Here is an 18590-nt window from a genome sequence, read left to right as displayed (position 1 = left end):
ATGTGTTTTTGAAGTCAACAAAAACAACCACAGGGATGAATACCTCTGAAATACTATGCACTTCAAGGAAGTTAAGACACTGATCTAGGGATGGGTTGTGAAAAAAGAAACAGAAATTGGGGCAAGGTGGTATAGAAAATAATTAAAAGGAAAATAAAGAAGTGAAAGGGGCAAAACACCTTTCAGGGCAGTAAGAGGAATGTCCCCACTCTCCCACTCCTCGCCTCAGGATTTAGGAGGTAGCTTCTGTACTGGGAAGAATTCTAAGAAAAAAATGTGTCAGCTGCTTTATCATATTTTAATAGAGGACAATGGCTGAAGTTGTATTCGGAGAATTTCTGTTGCCATCCCATTAGATATTTTTCTGAACTGCTTCTTTATAGGTTTCAAAGGTGAGTTTTAATAAATTTTTACATCCCACCTTTAATTCAGACAGGAAAGCCACATGTTGATAAGCTTACTGACACTGGATCTGCTTATCATTGTTTCCCTGCAAACCCCAAATTGCATATAAACAGAAAAACTAATCAACTGAAGCAGAAACGGTATCAATTAGGTTGGTTCCTGGGAAACAAAAACAAAATTAATTTCAATCAGTTTGGTAATGAAAAATCAAAAATGTGTAATAACTCAGGATGACTATGCCAGAAAACAGTTATGATTTGGCAAGGAATTTTTATATAAATGTTTAGAATCCTTGAAATAGTATTCACATCTGTATTTCCTTATCATTTCTAAATTATGTTTAGAATTATTGTTAAGATAGTTAAGACTATCTGAAACAGGAAATTGAGTTTTTCAAATACACATCCATATTTCTTTTGTGGCTGCAATCACATGTTGCACTCATTTCAAAACTTGAAAAAAGTAATAATGATTCCAATACACACTTAATGAACATTTATTGTGTACTTTATATACTTTGTTGAATTTAAAACATGATGGGACATGTATTAAAGGACTTGCAGGTAAGAGAATGCAAGTGATGGGGAGGGGGTCTCCCAAATACCTTCAAAAGTACCTTACTGGGTGCTTACTTCAGCAGCACACATCCTAAAATTGAAATGATAGATATTAGCATGGTCCCTGAGCAAAGATGACACACAAATTCATGAAGTGTTCCATATTTTTCCATGCTAGTATAATTATATCAAAATGGATTCTACTATCATGTATAACTGAAAAGAAACAATAAAAAATACTTTATCGGGAAAGAGTAGGTTTTAACTCTTAGCAAATGAAGGGAGTATCGACCCTTAACCAGTTGGATAAAATGATTCAAATAAGATTCAAGGGAGAGGTGTAGCATTTGGCACTGGGGAGAAGAGAAACAAAGCACAGGTTCTGAGCAGAGAAAGTAGGGTGATAATGACCATGCTGACCTTTGTCACCTGATGATCAAGCTTGATAACAGAGTCGAATTATGGGGTGGAGAACTTTGAATAAAGTTGAATATCTTGTTATATGGGACTGGAAATATTAATGCATTAATATGCTCTATAGCAATTTTATCTTAAGAGTGTCCAGAAGATTCATGGCAATTTTTCTTCAATTAGACCCTGTAGATATTAAGATTCCAACAAAATAAGCTTGCAAAGGCAGAAAGAAATAAGAATGTGATAGATTAAAAAAAAGTCATACAATTCTGATTTTAACTTGTATGACCCTCCCCAATAGCCATCTCCTCTATGAAAATGTCTTGAATCTTGAATGCCTTATTTTTTATTCAACATAACAGGTATACTTACATTATAAATTTAATTTGCTTAGCCAATAAAAACTGCACCCTGCTTGTCTCTTTATTTCAGGCATTTTCAAACCCCCCTTTTCTCCCATATTTTTATTTTATCTCTTTTTAATTGACACATGAAAACTACACATATTTATAGGGTACCATGTGATGCTTTCAAAAAACAGCTAGAAGAAAGGATTGTGATTTTCTCCTCTATTTTAGATATATATCAACTGCCAGATGCTAGGCAATTTTATGTCTGTTCTATGTTCAAGGTGGTTGATCTAATGAAAGTCCCTATACTATATTGCTAAAATGTAACTTTCAAAAAGTTAAAAGCATGATTTACAAATACAAGATGAACTTCTGAGAAAAAAATTTATTTAATTCACTAATTAATGAAGGGAATTGATAAGATGTCAAGATCATTTGACTGGAAAATATGAAGAAAAGATACATATATATAATCTGAAATGGACACTGGGCATATACACACATACACAACACTCATATATAGTTAAGAAAGCTGAAGAAATTTTGCAAACATATTCAGTACATACTATACAATTATAATAATATTAATATGTATTACAAATATTGCAATAGTCCATATTCCTATAAGGCAACACAGTACAAAATTTGTACTGAATGGAAATCACAAGAAAAAATTCATTTTTAGTCCTATGACTATGAATCACATACTGTTTGGAGTTGAACACAGCTCAGTCAGTAGGAAGTCAATCAAAAGGGCGCAGTTCTGATTCATGAAATTTCACTCAACACTCAACTGAAAGGACAACCAATAATGTCTTTTGCCAATTTCCATGACTTGGACTACTTTTCTGAAACCATTAATTGCCTGGTACATACTCACCTATTGCTACCAGGGGACACTTATACTAGCCTCGGGGACAAGGTTGGACTCATTGTTTACTGCTCCAGAAATGTCTGAAGTCAAATTGATAGAAAAATATGTTTTATTCGAAGGTAACTTTGAAGAAAGATAGAAGAAACTTGTTTCAAAAATTCATTTTCAGAATCTCTGAGGGGGTCCAAGTTGTTAAAAGAGAAAAGGTAATAAAGTGAGACAAAAAGCAGAAAATACACGTGTGCAGATGTAGTTAGTTTGTGCCAGACAGGTGGGATAGGGACCATCTCCATTCTCTGCTTCCTTGGTCTTGGTGGGTTGTTCCCCAGCCTCCACTCTCTATTCCAGGAAGTTGCTCTTAATTTTGGAGTTCCCACCAACTTCAGTCTGTTTCACCATCTTCACAGACCTGCCCCAATAGCCATCTCCTCTATGAATATGTCTTGAATGCCTTCAGGCAAACTTTAGGTCCCAGTCTAGTCTCTGTAAATCCTCTGCTATGTGATAGACATTGTATTTTACACTTCAGGGCATTAATTGTATGAGGCTTTTCTCTTTCCTTCATAACTAACGGTACTCCTGACATAGATATCATAGTTAAGCTTCATCCTAATTAGGGAGTCCTAGTTTGAAACCTGTTGCCTTCATTTAGTAGCCATATAACCTTGGGCAAGTTATTTAACCTATCAGAGTGTTATTGATCTCATATTTTAATTGAGAATAATGTCTAACAGAAACTTTTATTTTGAGCACGAAATAAGTTAAAAACATAGAAAGCATTTATTACAATATAGCCTCTCAATAAATAATAGTAGAAATAATAGTAAACAAATAAAGAGAAAATGATAGATGGAAGTAAAATTTAGATATACAAGGCTAAGTTCATGAGTTCTGAGAATTTCTCAGAAAGTTTATTGACCTGTGTTTTACTCAGCTAATGTGTTGCTGTGACTAAATGACTCGACCAGCACAACTGTAAAGGAGGAAAGGTTTATTTGAGGGCTCATGGTTTCAGAGGTCCTTAGTTCATAGGAGGCCAGCTCCATTCCTAGGGGTTCCAGATTAGACTGAACATCATGACAGGAGACACAGTGGAGGGAAGCAGCTTACATCATAGTGTCTGATTCCGAGGTCCTTGATCCATTCTGAGTTGAGTTTTGTGCAGGGTGAGAGATAGGGGTTTAATTTCATTCTGTTGCATATGGTTTTCCAGTTTTCCTAGCACCATTTGTTGAAGAGGCTATCTTTTCTCCATTGCATATTTTTGGCACCTTTGTCTAGTATGAGAAAATTGCATTTATTTGGGTTTATGTCCATGTCCTCTATTCTGTACCATTGATCTATCTGTATATTTTTGTACCAATACCATGCCGTTTTTGTTACTATTGCTTTGTAGTATAGTTGAAGATCTGGTATTGCGATACCCCCTGCTTCACTCTTTCTGCTGAGGATTGCTTTAGCTATTCTGGGTTTCTTATTCTTCCAGATGAATTTCATAATTGCTTGCTCTATTTCTGTAAGGTACATCATTGGGATTTTAATTGGAATTGCAATGAATCTGTATAGCACTTTTGGTAATATGGCCATTTTGACAATATTAATTCTGCCTATCCAAGAACATGGGAGATCTTTCCATCTTCTAAGGTTCTCTTTAATTTCTTTCTTTAGTGTTCTGTAGTTCTCATTGTAGAGGTTAGGTAAGTAGGGCCCAATGAGTAAGAACTTTTATTTTAATAGTTACATAAAAGCACAATTCTAGGTTCATGGAATGACACAGGAGACATGAGACACTGTGGATCTCTGCAAGACACTTAGGCTCATCTGGGTGTTTGCACAGAAGAAATATGGAACTACTTGATCCAGCAAACCTGTTCTATTGGTTTTTTTTCCAAACTGTCAGTCTTCACATTTTGGGGGGAGAATTAACCAAAAAAATTAAGTGTGCTTTAAAGACAGACAATATGGGAGCCTGCAATATGACAAGTCACTTGAATTTTCTGTGGAGATTTATCTTTAATCCAACAGAAACCCACCACCAAAACAAGTGAAGAACTATCAATCTGCTCTCTAACGAGACATAACACTTCAACATAATGGTGGGATGCCAGAAAATTTTCCTCTAAAATTTTTTAGAGAAATTTAAATTGATAAAAATCCATATTTTAAAAGCGCTGAAAAGACAAATGATTCAAAGAATATCCTGTTAAATGTAGAAATTTCAATCGTTTTCTCCTTTTTATATTTCATGTACTTATAGTTTCATAGAACAATCCAAGATGTGGCTAATTTCAGGTTATTTGTTGTGAATTTTCTGTGTTTTGATACCACATTGGAAAAGTCAGTATATGACCATAATTTGCTATTACAATAAAAATATCTAACACATTTAGTGCTTACTTTGTGTCAATGTATCAAGTGCTTTCTATAGATTGTCTCTTTTGATATTCACAAGACACAATGAGATGCATCTTTTCATTATTTCTCTTGTATAGAAAAATAGACCATTTGCCCAAATTAAATGAGTCTAGATTAGGTATTCTGTTTAACTCTAGAACCAAAGTCATTATCAGCTCTGCCATCAACTTTCCCTGCCTTAAACAACCTGAAAGAGTATTTACTTTCATACATGAAAAGATCCTGTTCATTAAATATGTAAAGATACAGTTCTCTATATTAAGTGGCCCAGTACAAACAAAATTTTGAAAAATGATACTATTGTTTCATGATCTTCTGTGGAATTTTTAAAAGTCCTTCTTTGGAAGTATAGTGAAAATAATGCTCATGGTATTTTTAGTTTTTTTTTTTTTTTTTCCATTGTGAAAAGATTTAGGTTGCTTTTACTCTGAATTTGCATAAATGGAAAATGCATTTTGAATATTGTTAAATCTACTAAATTCACCTATCACTGGTAGGTTCAATTTTTAGGGATAAAGAAACATTCCAGGGAGTAAATAATGAGATGATGTGAACTTTCTCAAATAGAATTAAAAAGGCTTATAAAGGGGTCAGCTTGGTAGAATTGTGTTTCATCAGGATGGCCATGGTTTCTCTCTCTTTTATTTCTGTCATCAGAATTACTGCATAATTATATATTATCTATTCAAAGGAATAAATTAGAAATCCCAAGGGAAACAAACTTTTCTTTAAAAATAATGACTAATTAACATAATAATCCTCTCTGTATTTTAGTGAATAATCAAGAAATTTTACTGAACTCCAAAGAGGATGCAAGAATGAGGTCAAATAAGAAAAGAGGTGTAGTGGGTAAGTAGCTTTTGGTGACTTTATCCCACTCTTTCCCAGATACTTAATTTTTCTCTTTTGTAGCCCTTTTATAAAATAGTAAGCAGGCAATGTACAACTGTCAGCATAGCTTTAACAATAGGACTACAATTTAATAGAAGATAAAAAAGAAAAAAGTGAGAGATTGTCCAAAAAAATGAGCTGAAATTATTGAAGAGATCAGTTTGCTATCTTGGAAAGATCAGTGAAGTTTTATCTTCCAAGTTCCAAATTTAGGTGATTTTTAGAATCTCAAATTACAAAGAATCATTTTGGGGTTCTGAACATACTGGTTATAAACTTTGGCTTTATTCAATTTTGCTAGAAAGAATAAAGGGAGATTAATAAGAAAATCTGCTAGTAGAAACAATGAATAATGTGAAGAACTGAAAAATTTGCCATGAAAACAGTAATTCCCAGCATTGGTATGTGACAGAATCTATCATGTATGATGATCACAGCACTTTAAATTTTGGAAGATTAACATATTAAAGGGAAAACAAATCTAGCTATTGGAATTGCCTTGTCAATTATCCAATTGTTTAAACTGGATAATTTATGAATCAGGTTTAAAATTAAACCTTTCTTTCAGGATTGACTTACAATCTTAGATTAGTGGCTTACTTTAAACAATTCTATTTGGTTACTCTTATTAAAAACATTGACTCTTCCAAACTCCAAACCGCTTTTGTTAGAAAAAGGGCTGGGCCTAAATGACTGTTTGAGAATCTGCCTTAGTCTTCCTTCCTCCCAAAGAGTGAAAACATCACAATTCCACATCCTTTTTGTCATCTTAATTTACTTATTGACAATAAATGCATTTTCTGTCTTCTTGCTAAATGTAATTCTCAAGCCTCAGAAACTAGCTTCTTTTTCATGGCACAAAAGGCCATGTCACTTAAAAACCAATCATTAAGAGCAGAGTAAATGTTGCCCCCACCCCCACAAGATTGATGAATCACAGTGAAGATGGCTTAGCTGTAATCCATTATCTCCAACACAGCCCTTAACATAACAAAAGCAAAAAGGAAAAACTAATGTCCTTTTCATGGATAAAATATTACTGGGTACATCATTCTTTTCTTCTTTTCCTTCTGCATTACACATTACATTCCAGAAAGAAAAGAGAAATTGGGATAGCATTGTATTGCAAAATAATGCTAATGTATCTACAATCAAGAAAAAAAAAAGAAGCAAGGGTTTTTTATTATTATTATAATTGCAACCAGTGCATGCTGGGATTCTCAAGTTGGAATGTGTATTGTGGTATAATAAAATAAAAAGTATTTCCTTTCATCATCACCATCAAAGTACACACAGCTAAGAAATTTGCCATTAGATAAAAGATTAGTGGTGACACTGATTTCACTGTTTACATGATTAAGTGCCCTTGTGTGGTCTAATGTATGTTGGGAGATGCCTCAATTTGTGAAGGTGAGGCATTGAGAATACAAAGTAATTGTGAGGAAGAAGATAAAAGCTTGCCTGTGGCAAAACATTTCACAGGAAAAGAAACATCTGGTGAGTGACTATCATATTTATGGGACTAGAATGTATCCCTATGTACCTTGTGAAAACTTGTAGAAAAATAGCTATTAAAATGGAGAATGTCTTCGAATTTTGGAAATATATTCTCTACATGAACAAGAAACAATTGTGGGTTATTTTTTGCATAACTTAAAAATATATTTTATTGATCATAGTGATAAATATACAACAGTGTCTTAGTATCCCCATTGCTTCTGTAACAAACTATCACCAATTTAGTGGCATAATACAATGCAAATTTATTCTATTATAGTTCTGAAGTCCATAGTCTGGGCTGTTCCCCCAAAGTTTTTAGAAGTAAATCTGTTTCCTTGCCTTTTTCAGTTTTTAGAGTCTTCTCACACTCCTTGATTCATGACTTTCCCTCACATCACTGCAACTCAACTACTTCTGTCATCTCATCTCCTATACCCTATTTATTCTTTTGTGTTCTTACAAGGACAACTGTAGTAACATTTGGGACCCACCTGGATAATCTCTCTCTTTCAACATCCTCAACTTAATCGCATCTGCAAAGTCTCTCTTGACATATAAGATAGAATACTCACAGGTCCCAGGATCTTGGCCATCTTTGGGGAATAAGGAGAAATGGAGTATTTGGTCTACCACAGTGTGCCCTTAAATATCCATGTCCATCTCAAATGCAAAATACGTTCACCCACCCCAAGACCCTGAAAAGTCTCAAACCATCAGTGTCAATGTAACTCCAAAATTTCATGTAAGTCTCAGCAGTTCTAAAATACCAAGTCTCATCATTTTAAATTGTCTAACTTTGATATGTGTGAGACTTTCAGTTTAATGCATGCTTGGGCAGCATTCCTCAGCATGTGAACCTATTATCTAGGTTCACATGGATCTGTGAACCTAGATAATAAGCTATATGTTCCCAAACAATGATGGTGGGTACAGGTGAACAGTTACAGACATTCTCTTTCAAAAAGGGGGAAAAGGGAAAGGAAAAAAGGACTCAAAATTCTTAAGAAATTCAAAATCCAACAAGGCAAACTCCATTAGTTCTCAACGTCTGCAGGGCTCTCTGCTGGCTTGAGTTGTGTCTTCTGAGCTCTGACTCCATGTTCTGTATTCACAGTACTATCAGGGGTCTCCCAGTTCTTCCCTCTGGGCTCCCTCTGAATCTTTTCTTTTAGGGGAAGGAAGGCACATGTTTGTGACTTTGTTATTTTATGAACCTGATTATTTCCTATAGAATTTTGGAGGTTTGAAAGCCTCCTTTTATTTCTTCCTCCCTCTGTTCCCTTAAGTCCAAGTCCACAGTATTTCTGATGATTTAACATTTTTAAATACCTGTGGATCTTCTGATATGTCTCAGAGATTCACTCCATTAGATAAAAGGCTCCTCCACAGATCTCTCTACTCTATTTGGCTGAGCTAGTTGAGAAGGATCTAGGAGTCACATCCCTAATCTTTTCAAAGAGCCCCTGTGCGACTGAAAACTGTAACCTTTGTATCCATGGGAGGCACTGCAAAAAGTTAGCCAAACTCTTGACTTTATCTTCAGAGCATGCTTTGCTGACATTTAGTTTTAGTATCTTTTGTGAATAGCCTGAGAATTTCCTAAATCAAGTCCTATTTCCATTTTCTTCACAATGTATCTCTTTTCTCATTTATTTTACCATAAGGAGCAAAAATGAAACCAAGCTGCATCTTCAACATTTTTCTACAAAATTGTCTCACCTAACTACTCAAGTTTGTCCTTTACAAATGTTGCTTTCTACCCAACTGTAGGACTTCATTCAATGCTATTTCTGTTCCTATATAACAAGGTTCTCCTTCCCTCCAGTTTCCAACAAAATGATACTAATTTCCTTCTGAACCTGCAAAAGAAGTCTCTTCAGTGTCAATACATCTCTAAACATTCCACTGTGATTATTCTCTAACATGACACAGGATTTCTCCCCCATTTTCCTTACTTCCTCACCAGGGGCATCATTAACATTCACAATTCTATCAATAGTCTATTCAAGGCAATGTGGCATTTTTTTTCTGTAATGCTTCTTAAACTTCTTCCAGTCTCTGCCCATTATAGAATTCCAAAAACACTTCTACCTTTTAGATATTTGTTACAGCAGTACCCAACTTGAAGGTACCAAAATGTGTATCAGTTTCCTGTGCTTGCCATAAAGATTTTCATAAACTCAGTGGCTTAAAACAATACAATCTTATTTCTTACAGTTTAGGGCAGTGAACATCTGACATACAGGTGTTCACAGAATTCAGTTCTTTCTACAGATGTCACAGAGGATTTATTTCCTTGCCTTTTCCATTTTCTGGAGTCTGCATTCCTTGACTAGCAGCCCCTATAAGCTTCACTACAACCTCTTTCTTCTAACTTTTCACTGATCCTCTTGTCTTCCTCTTGTAAGGACAACTTTTTTGTTATATTTAGGATCTAACTAGATAATTCAGGACAATATTCCCTGTTTTGGAATTCTTAAATACTTCTCCAAAGACATTTTTGTTATATAAAGCTAAAATATTCATAGGTTCTGGGAATTAGAATTTAAGAATCCCTAAGAATGGGACATTATTCAGTCTAATACAAGCAATGATAAATGATAAGTAGTAAAATTATTTAAAATTTATGTTCTTCCATTCATTCATTAGTCATTCCTCTTTATTAATCCCCTTCTATCTGGTCAATACTGTGCTTGAACTAAAGAAACAGGAAGAAAAGACAGTTTCTGCCCTGAGAAACTTTGTGGCTGATATGAAGTAAAAACAGAAGCTAAAAATTAAAATTTAGTGAATGAATGAGATAACATTTATTTCAGAGAGAGAAAAAGCAAGGGGCCATAGGGTAAACTCAAACAGAGAAAGAATTTCTCTGTATTTTCAGTATCATGTTTTAATTTTTAAAAGAAATTCATAATTAAAATAGTAAATAGTAAATATCAGACAGGAATATCTGTCCATTTTTTCCTATGGATCTGTAATGTTTGGTCTCTAAACAGAAATATGTATTGCCCTTTGCTAGATATGAAGATCATCAAACTTCTGGTAGATAGTAATTACTCAGATTTTCTCTCACATATTAAAACTAAGAAAAACACCAACTAAGATTAGTTGTGAGCAGGACAGAACATGGTAGGATGGAGCATGGTAGATAAGAATTGCCTACATATATTTTTTTAAATTTATTTTTATTGTAAACAAATGGGATACAGAAAATCAATCATAAAAAAAGAATTGCCTATAGATCTATTTAAAGATACAGATTTCAAATACCATGACACAGTTTTATATCCACTCAACTTCCAACATAAAAATTGATAAATATACTAGAGAGCAAAATCAAAAACAGATAGCATTTTACAATCATATCCTCACCAACCCTAGTAGATCATCACATGGGGACAAACTACCTATAGCTGCTATGTGGTGTCCCCCAAAGGCCCACATGTGAGGTAATGCAAGAATGTTCACAGAGGTGAAATGATTAGATTATGAGATCTGTAATCAATCAGTGGATTAATTAATTGAAATGGATTATTAATTATGTGGTAGCTGTAGGCAGGTATGGTGTGGCTGGAGGAAGTAGGTCACAGGGGGTATAACTTTGGGATTTATATTTTGTTGCTGGTAAGCGGAGCTCACTCTGCTTCCTGATGTCATGGACTGAGCAGCTTTCCTCCACCATGTCCTCTACTATGATGTTCTGCCTTACCTTGGGCTGAGAATTATGTAGTTGACCAACCATGGACTGAACCTTTAAACCTATGAGCCAAAATGAACTCTTCTCCTTCTAAGTAATTCTTGTCAGGGCTTTTGGTTGCTGCCATACAAAGCTGACTAAAACAGCTATAGAACTACATACTTTTAGTGTGAGATCTGATTTAAGAAAGGAAATATTTGACAAATCTGAGAACAAGAGAACATCAAATATCAATAGGCATTCCCTGTAACAAGCACCAGGCAGATTTGAGAACAGCTAAACCTAAACATTTTCCCTATACAAAAACCACAGAGTAAACTATAGGATGCATACTGAGATGGTTGGAAGGGTTAAAGAAAGCTTCCCCCTGTGAACTATCAAACTGACCCATTAGAGCTCCCCTATAAAAGGAATCCATGTTAAGAAATAACTACTGATACTGATAGTGGGATCAAATCTAATTAAGCCATAACAGTAGAGGGAAAGGAAGGAAAGAGTCAAGTAGAAAAAGTGGAAAAGCCGACAAAGTAAAAAATTATTAAAAATAAACATTTTAAAATACCAAACACACACACACACACACACACACACACACACACACACTCCACACACACACACACATATAGAAGAAAAAGTTCTATGACATGAGATAAGCTACCTAAAGTAAAACCCTTTCTCAAAGTTCAAGAAAACTAACTTCACAAAGAAATTAGCAAAATAAAAGTACTAGAGTCAACTTTGTGCCAACCTCCAAGGTTTGCCAGAACAATACATGGGAAATTCATCTACAATACAAACATTTGCTGCTTTCTTAGTTTTGACTCTCAATCACTCACTATAAGATCTGTCCTCGAATGTTGAAGCTATTTCCTTTTATATGCAAATATTCAAGAATTCCCTGTCCTAAATAATAGAAACCACAAGCTTCTCTCTGTACACATTATGTGTGTATTTTACTAGTTTAATTATCAGAAGGTTATTATTACTAGCAGTAGTAGTAGTAACTGGGTTACAAGTCCATTGTATCCTACTACATTGTATCGTACATATTTTCCAGACCTAACCTAATCTATTTTAATGGGAAAGTATAGAAAAGAAGGAACCAAAGTTTAATGTAGTCTAGGTTATACAGTGAATGAAATGTACTTTTAAACATATTCAAATGGGTTAAAAGGGAATTTAAATATATCTACATATTAAAGGAGATAGAGTGAAAAACAATATTTAAGTAGTAAACATAAGAAAATGCATCAAGAAAACTAGTTAATCTGATAGAATTTGACTATAAAGAATATAACAAAACATAAACAGAGTGCAAATAATTTCAGTATTTGGTATTTCAAAATTTCTGTGACAAACAGCCTGTCAAACTCACTTCCTAGGTGATGACTAAAAGCATATCATTACTTTAAAAAAGATTTTATTAAATTTTATAGCTTATATTTTTGGTTTATAGTTCAACATGGTTTACGTAGATTGGCATGAATTGTATACAAAAGCAATCTCAATATATTAAAACAAGCACTGGAGAAATGACAGGTTAAAGAAAAATTTCATCTGCAATAGTGTCAAATACATTTGTTACCAGGGAAATACTCGGAGTAGATGTTAAAGCCAGATGATGATATGAAATGATGCTTCCAACACTTAAATTATGCATTGAGGTTGATATAACTGAGCATGACAAACATTCAAAAAAGTATTCAAGAACTTCATGCATAAAATGAATTTCTTACTATTGCATTTCCTGTATTATAGCACTTATTTTCATGAATACTCCTAGAATTTCTGCAGTTGCTATAAACAAAGGAAAACACAGCTTACAGAAGCCTTTATGTCATGCAGGGATTTTTCTGTTATATTCAAAATAATTTTATAAAATAAGTATGATGATTTGAAATATATGGTATTTTGTTTATATAGATCTTATACTCTCAATTTTCATCCATGGCAACTATGAAATTCATCTCTCTCCTATGGAGACATTATCTGCTATATTTTTAAGGCTTATGTCATAATCAGTATCTTTGGTTTCTATGGTGCATTTATGCTACTCTGCCACCCAAATCACTTTATTTGCAACCACAATACACCATCTGGAAATTAAGTAAGAATTAACTCCAGTATAGCCCACCTTATCAGACCAATACTTCACAATGTGGGGTGAAGGTGATGAGTCAGAAACTTGGATCAAGCTACCTGCATTGCTATTTATAGGCAAACTTGCCTGCTTGGAATATTATTCTGAACTGGATGTTGATAATTTACCTTTTATTTTTACCCTTATTTGTCTGTAATTTCTAACTCAATATTTAGCTTATTCATTTCTTTTCTATTTACATTCAATCTCATAAATGCAAGATAGAAAACTGAGAGTTTATTTAAATATTTCCTGAATTTAGTTAGGCAAAAATCAGATGGAGTTATTTTATTTTACTGCAAGTTGAAAAACTTTGATAAATCTCCTATTTTAAAAATATTTATAACATATAAACAAAATATTGATCCCAAACATTTTAACCTTAGTCCATAGGTTTCTGTATGTAGATTTTTATTAATTAAAAATGCTTTGTGTTTTATATATATAATCAATTGAATCTGTAGTCCTTCATCTTTTCATAAAGATTTTAGACAACTTTATTGTTCTGTTTGTTATTTAAGAATTATCATCTGTAATTCTATTTTATGCTCCTATTTTACTGTTTACTTCCTTACAGAGGAATTAATCATTCTTAAATACATAATTACTTTTGAAATACTAGAGTAGTCTTTTTCTACACTGTCTTTAAATTTTTTTGAAAGTTTTTATAGCTTCTTTCTTACCTTCTAATACTTCTCATATATCTTCATTTCATTCTGAAAATAGAATCCATTAATTTTTGCTTCTTTTTCTATTTTTAGTATGCTCTTTTACTACAGCAGTTATACAAGTTAAATTTTTTTCAGTACTATTTCTCCTTTAATTTTAGTGTTCTGTATTCTAATTTATTTTTATTACCCTTTTCTGCATCTTGATGATGTTGTTTAATTAAGTCTAATTGTCTCTTTTCAAAAACAACGGTCACATTTAGTGGGTATCCATTATTAGTACAAAATTATACCTATTCTTTGGGATATTGGTGTTATTTAATTTCAAAATTCTCATCATTGATCCCATGAGTCTTTTTTATGCCTTTGGACAATATGGGTTTCTATGGGACTAATAGAATTATCAGTTTGGATGATATAGAAAAATGTATTCAGTGAACTATGTACAAGGAAATAGGGACAAAAGTGTCACTAAGCTCAAAGGATGGGATACTGCTTTCTAGGATGCTAGAGTACATCTGCTAGTGTTTTATTCTGGAAAAGGTATTTGGGTGAATTAATTAGTACTTGATTTTATTTATTGCATGTTAACATTAAATTTACAGCACAAATTATTAATATTTTCAGTGGTAGTTTACAGTTACACATTTTTCTTGGAACATGCTAAGGTAAAAAAGAGATACCATAAATTACTAATAATAAAAATGAAATCAATGACAAATCTGAAGATCCCACAGACATTAAAAAGACAATATTTAGGTGCTATGATCAACTCATGGTACACATATTTGATAAACAAGATGAAATGGACCAATTACTGAAAGACACAAGCTGCCAAAACTCATACCTGCAAAAATAGACCATCAGAATAGGCCTATATCTATTAAAGAATTTAAACCAACAATTCAGAACTTTGAAAACAGGAAGAAACTAGAACCATATGGGTTCATTAGTGAACAATACCAAACAGTTAAGAAAGACATTACTATATACTAGTTATCTACAATCTCTTTTAGAATATAAAAGCAGAAGCAAAAAACTCCTAATTTACTTTATGAGGACAGCAATACCCTAATTCCAAACCTAGACAAGTACATTAAAAGAAAAGAAAACTACAGATCAATAACTCTCATGAACATAGATACAAAGATCAATATTAACACAATAAATGTTAACAAATGAAACCCAACAGTGTATAAATGTTTATGTACCACTGTCAAATGGAATTTATCCTAGAAATGTAAGTCTTCTTTAACATTCAAAACTCAGTCAATATAATCATATCAAAAGTTCATATTATCTTTAATATTTTAAGATTTCTTATTTTTTCAATTTTTATTAAAACATTATAGTTATATGTAGTATTTGGGTTCATTTTGAAAAAAAAATCATACATACGTAGAATTTTATTTCAATCCCTATTCCCGTCTCATATCCCTTCCCTCCTCCCTTCCCCGTTCTCCTTCCTTTTTTCTGCTGGTCTGCCTTTCCCAGCTTATTTATTTTTGATTGGTACTTTCTACATATACATAAAGGTGAAATTCCCTGTGGTATATTCACATATGCACATAATGTGATTTTGTTAAATTCATTCTATATTTCCTTCCCTTTCCCATCCTTCTTCTCCCTCATTCTCAATATACTTCTTCCACTTCATTGATCTTCCCTAAATCTTTGTGATATCTAATCCTCGCACCCCAACACATACTTTCTTTTCTTTATTTTGCTCTAAATTTCACTTATAAGAGAAAATATTTGACCCTTGATTTCCTGAATCAGACTGATTTCACTTAGCACGATATTCTCCAGTTCCATCCATTTACTGGCAAATGCCATAATTTCATTCTTCTTCATGGATGAGTAAAGCTCCATTGTGTATATGTACCACCTTTGTGTACGTGTGTATGTGTGTGTAATTTCCATACTGCTTTCCAGAGTAGTTGCACTAATTTGCAGTCCCACCAACAATGTATGAGTGTACCTTTTCCCCCACATCCTTGCCCAACATGTATTATTATTTGTGTTCTTGATAATTGCCATTCTGATTGGATTGAGCTGAAATCTTAGTGTTGTTTTGATTTGCATTTCCCTGATTGTTAGAGATGTAGAAGTTCTTCATGTATTTTTTGACCACATGTGCTTCTTTTTAGAAATACCTTATTTTTTGATGATTCAAAATATTTTATTTTTCTTATTTTAAGCTGTGAACATATTATCTTTAAACTAATAAAATCCCCTAATCACCCTGCTTATTTCTGGGAAATGGAATATGAGATACTTATGGCGTCAGTGTTTGGGATTGGAAAATAGGCTTTTTCTTGCTTTCAAAATGCAAATATTTAGAACACATTCCTATATTTTAAAAAGTTAAATCAATGCTTGATTTTCTTGCTGGGTATTTTATATTCTAAGAAGAGAATAAATGAATGAACAGAAATACATATATATCTACCAAAGTCTCTGTGTCCAAATGTACATACCACTTTCCCTAATAGTATCAAACTAGTTAACAAATCCCCCAAGTAAAAATAAAACTTCATTAGTAGTAGAATGAGTAAATAAATTGTATATATCCATAAACATTTTAAAAATGTGTACTAATGAATATACTGCTATGATGTATGTATTCAAAATGAGTTAATTAGCCACATAGTAGGAAGGAAAACAGGCTTTTTTTTTTTAGTTACACTAATTATCTTTCTGGGAAATTCTGAAATTAAGCATATATTTTTCAGAACTTTGATTCATTTAAGTAAAAATCCACTGGAAATTTTTTTTTACATAGTCATTAGCATATTGAAAATACAAAAAAGTGGTAAACAGCACAAAAATGACCAAATGCTTAAAAATCGCATGTTCTGAAGATTTCCAATTAAACAAATGCATTGATTTTTTTATTTATACTTATTATTATTCTTTTTTTGTTTTTTGGTAAGAAAGAGTACAGCAATATATTGATAATAAAGATTTAAGAAAATATGAAAAGAAAAAATTTTATGTACTCAAGTCTAAGGTGACCTCCCTACCAAAACTAAATCCACTTGCCCACTGAAATAGCACCTGATCAGAAGGGTCCAATTTCACTTTCAGCAATATTACTCAAAGAACAAACAGAAAAACCTAGCAAGTCCACTAAGTGTGAACTTCATCCATCAGCTAGCAAATACAGTCATATCTTAAACAAGTCAGCGATTACTCCTATCAGAATGGAAAGTAGAAAGTCAAATATAAAGCAAGTCTGTACATCTTCAAGAATAGCAAGTTTTCTGAGGTCAGTATAACTTTCCGTAAGTACTCTTTCTCCTCTCAAAAAGTTATCACAGATATCACAATTGCAAACAACTGTGTAATCTTTAGGGCAATTTGGAAAATGATGTCACTTACAACAGTTAAGCTGTGAAATATAAATGAAGGAGTGAACAGATGTAGAGTCAAAAAAAGAAGAAATATCTTTTTAAAAAAAACACCTTTGAATTAATTCTTACCTCATGTGGCTATGACAAATGACAAGCCATAGATGAGCGATAAAGGAGACAGGTGGAGTGAGATTGCATGCAGGGAACCAGTTACATCATCAGAAAGCTAGGCCTCCTGTGCCATTCTCACTCCATCCTCATACTTTCCAGCTTTGGCACTTTATGCAAATTTGCACCTGCCTAGCACTTTTCAGATTTCCTACACTCTAAAGAAACTTGGAAAACTCCCTGGAGAGAGATGGTAGAGAGAAAAACCTCTGCTCACTTGCCCACTGGGCAATGGGATTAAGCAGTCTCCAGTTGCAAGTCAACAAAACAAAACGAGGAATATATAGCAAAAATGGCATAGATAGACATGGGGGTGAAAAATCACTGCATGCATATTTGGTGAGATTTTATAAAGTCTTACTATATCCATGCACTGTAAACATCTTAATTTCCAGATTTTCAAGTCAATTCTCAAGGGAATTTCTGGCATTCTATAAACAAGAAAAAAAATCTGACTTGTAGGAATCCCGTAACTATGTCATGCAGGGCAGTTTGAAGACCACCAAGTTTTACTTTGCAGCTCCTAGTGGTAGCTTCCACTGAATCTTTCCACCCATAAGAAGCAGAGAATTTAGGACAGAAAGTCTCCAAGGTGAGAAGAAGGTAATGTTCTTTTGGAAATGGCTTATTCCCATGCTGTACTCTGCTCAGTTGGATTGAAAAAAAAAAAAAAACTAAATAAATAAAATGCAGATGAGCAGAAGCTGAGCGTGTGACAAAGAAACACTCAAGACTTTTTTGGTTTGGGGCAGAAGTATACTTTGGATCCAACCAGAGTACCTGGAACACTACCAAGATGGCAAGTGCTCAATGCTAAGGTTAGGAAAGCAATGTGCACACACTGGCTTCACACACTGGCTGTGTGACCCTAGGCAAGTCATTTCCCCTCTCCAACTTTTGTATTTCCTTTGTGTAAGTGTCACTGGTAATAATACCTCTTCCTGGGATCATTTCAATAATAAAATTAGACGACATCTGTGAAAGCACTTTGTGAACCCTAAAGCGCTCTACAGATATGAGGGGTAAAACTTCGGAAAGCTGCCTCTAGGTGGCCCCACCTCAAAAATGCCCAGATATTAACATTTTATTGGTTAAAAAAAAAAAGAAAAGAATGCTAATATTTCTCACTGGCACTTTTCTGCTGCAGATGAAGTA

At 33.5% G+C, this 18590-nt stretch overlaps 1 non-coding gene across 1 annotated transcript; it reads left to right on the top strand.

Annotated features, from left to right (window-relative positions):
• Positions 1-1029: 1029 nt before the first annotated feature.
• Positions 1030-1131, top strand: LOC124968402 (U6 spliceosomal RNA). Its single transcript, XR_007105706.1, has one exon. It is a non-coding gene; the product is annotated as a U6 spliceosomal RNA (small nuclear RNA).
• The last annotated feature ends 17459 nt before the right edge of the window (positions 1132-18590 follow it).

This window comes from Sciurus carolinensis, chromosome 1, assembly GCF_902686445.1.
Source record: "Sciurus carolinensis chromosome 1, mSciCar1.2, whole genome shotgun sequence".
Taxonomy (NCBI): Eukaryota; Metazoa; Chordata; class Mammalia; order Rodentia; family Sciuridae; genus Sciurus; species Sciurus carolinensis.
This window is presented reverse-complemented; position numbering and strand designations above follow the sequence as displayed.